At 35.7% G+C, this 2,500-nt stretch overlaps 1 protein-coding gene and 1 long non-coding RNA gene across 8 annotated transcripts in view; one reads left to right on the top strand and one right to left on the bottom strand.

Moving 5' to 3' along the window:
* The window catches only part of LOC137637671 (lipase lipl-1-like), a 15,161-nt gene that overhangs the window by 448 nt on the left and 12,213 nt on the right, over positions 1-2,500 (top strand). The window contains exon 1 of one of the 7 annotated variants that reach the window (XM_068369824.1): positions 2-21. The exons of 5 other annotated variants lie outside the window; for them this stretch is intronic. The gene's annotated coding sequence lies outside the window, so the exon portion shown is untranslated. Of the gene's footprint in view, position 1; positions 22-172; positions 214-2,500 lie in introns of those variants that run through there. One more of the 7 variants, XM_068369823.1, reaches the window with a different exon arrangement.
* The window catches only part of LOC137637673 (uncharacterized), a 29,929-nt gene that overhangs the window by 27,418 nt on the left and 11 nt on the right, over positions 1-2,500 (bottom strand). The window contains exon 1 of the long non-coding RNA XR_011043749.1: positions 2,218-2,500. This exon is cut by the window's right edge and continues 11 nt beyond it. This is a non-coding gene — a long non-coding RNA (uncharacterized lncRNA). The remainder of the gene's footprint in view (positions 1-2,217) is intronic.

Raw genomic sequence — 2,500 nt, 5'->3', positions numbered from 1 at the left:
AGTTTTTTACCAGTTAATTTGGTGAATTTTGTACCAGTTAATTCCGTGAGTTTTGTACCAGTTAATTTAATGAGTTTTGTACCAGTTCATTTCGTGAGTCTTGTACCAGTTAATTTTGTGAGTTTCGTACCAGTTAATTTAATGAGTTTTGTACCTGTTAATTGCGTGAGTTTTGTACCAGTTAATTGCGTGAGTTTTGTACCAGTTAATTTCGTGAGTTTTGTACAAGTCATTTCGTAAAAATGCTTTATAATAATAATTTTCACTCTGGCTAAATGTTTGCGATTTATAAAGGTATAATTTTTAAATTAGCCCTTGGTGTTAACTGGATAAGAATTATTTTAACAAGGTGAAACATTGCCTTTTTTCACAACCAAATTTTGAAAAAGAAAGTTTATTTGTAACGACTGTTAGCTTGCCTGTGTTAAGGCAAGACTTCAAGTAGTTTTACTGTTCAGTTGGCATAGGAAATTATCACAAATTTTCACGATATTCTGTCATACAGACCTAAAGTCTTAATCATATGTTACGATATGATTTGAATTACGGACGATAATTGATATTTTGATATTTTTTCCGGTTATTTAAACATTATTTACATAGGAATATATAGCAAAATAAAACAAAACTAGTGTTAAATGTGCTTACAGTATGATATGCGCGCGCGCTCGCTCTCTCTCTCTCTCTCTCTCGACGACGCTAGCAGTATTATTATTATTATTATTATTATTATCTTAACTTGCTAAGCTACAACCCTAGTTGAAAAAGCAGAATGCTATAAGCCCAGGGCCTCCAACAGGGAAAATAGCCCAGTGAGGAAAGTTAAAAAGGAAAAAAAAATATTTTAATTCAAGTAAAATAAAAATAAATATCGCCTACATAAACTTTAACAAAACAAGAGGAAGATAAATTAAATAGAATAGTGTGCCAGTGTACCCTTAAGCAAGAGAACTCTAACCCAAGACAGTAGAGGCCCATGGTACAGAGGCTATGGCACTACCCAAGACTAGAGAACAATGGTTTTACTTAGGAGTGTCCTTCTCCTAGCAGACCTGCTTACTATAGCTAAAGAGTCTCTTCTACCCTTAGAAAGAGGAAAGTGGCCACTGAACGATTACAGTACGGTAGTTAACCCGTTGGGTGAAGAAGAATTGCTTGGTAATCTGTGTTGTCAGGTGTATGAGGACAGAGGAGAATATGTAAAGAACAGGCCGACTATTCAGTGTATTTGTAGGCAACAGGAAAATGAACCGTAACCAGAGAGAAAGATCCAATGTAGTACTGTCTGGCCAGTCAAAAGACACCATAACTCTCTAGTGGTAGTATCTCAACAGGTGGCTGGTGCCATGGTCAACCTACTACTATTTGGGGGAGAGATACACACTATAATATAGTTACTAAAATTAATGATATAAACATTGACTAAGTATTAACGTCCTAATGACGTTAGCCCAATTCAAAGCTTTTATTATCGTTTGTTTGTTTGCAACTTTACACTAAAACTTATTTACTGATTTTGACCAAACTTTGTGGTCATGTTGAGTATGACCTAAGGACTATTTTGTAACAAAGTAGCCTACATCAAAGTATACGTACGTAGCAGTACTTTGAAAACAACTGCAATGTTAAGTAAATGACCAATATTTTGTTTATGAAGAAGATAAAACTACAAAACCAATTTCAACGAAACTTGGTGGACATGTGGGGGTATGACACTAGGGTAAAATCCTTGTATTTCAGGGAAAATACATCGATGTATAAGTACGCAGTGGAGTTAAGAAAAAATAAAGCCTGCTTGGTGTGGCGAAGGCATGGTTCTCTCCTGAGAACCCTATTAGTTTCTACTAATTGTATCCTACACAAATACCATTCTATGAATTCGGTAAAGTTAAAACAGACCTTCTCTATAGAAGAAAATAAATTTTTTTCCCTAGGTTACATTACCCTGTAATAAAGTACAATTATACCAAAAAAAAATTTGTTTTCTCCCTACGTTGCATTACCCTGTAATAAAGTACAATAATACCAAATAAAAGTAGTTTTTTTTTTTCCCTAGGTTACATCACCCTGTGAAAGAGTACAATAATCCCATGAATTCAACACTGGTCTAAGCCTAACACAATAATAGGTAAACACAAATAACTCTTCAAAACACTACTTAAGTGAAGCTAGGCTACCCTACTCCTTGGGAAATAAATGTTATTTCCTTTTCCTTACCTTTTAACTGGCCAAAGATACGACGAAGGACACACCATCCTACCGTAGGTTAGTTTAGCTTATGAGGATTCGGGGTAGACCATTCCCTGCGACGATGAGTAAGGACTTGATATCCTAGGTCATGCTGAAGTTCTTTGAGGAGCATACTTGAGCTTCTAATTGTTGCATTATAGCGGTCTGAGGTTCCTATAACTTTGGGGTTCCTTAACCTCGTGGTTGTTCACGTTGCCACACTTCCCAGCACACTACGACACGATTGTTTACTTGTCCAAGGATCATGTAA

This window comes from Palaemon carinicauda, unplaced genomic scaffold (assembly GCF_036898095.1).
Source record: "Palaemon carinicauda isolate YSFRI2023 unplaced genomic scaffold, ASM3689809v2 scaffold92, whole genome shotgun sequence".
Lineage (NCBI taxonomy): Eukaryota > Metazoa > Arthropoda > Malacostraca > Decapoda > Palaemonidae > Palaemon > Palaemon carinicauda.
Note: the sequence above shows the minus strand (reverse complement) of the source record. Positions and strands in the feature narration are given on the sequence as shown.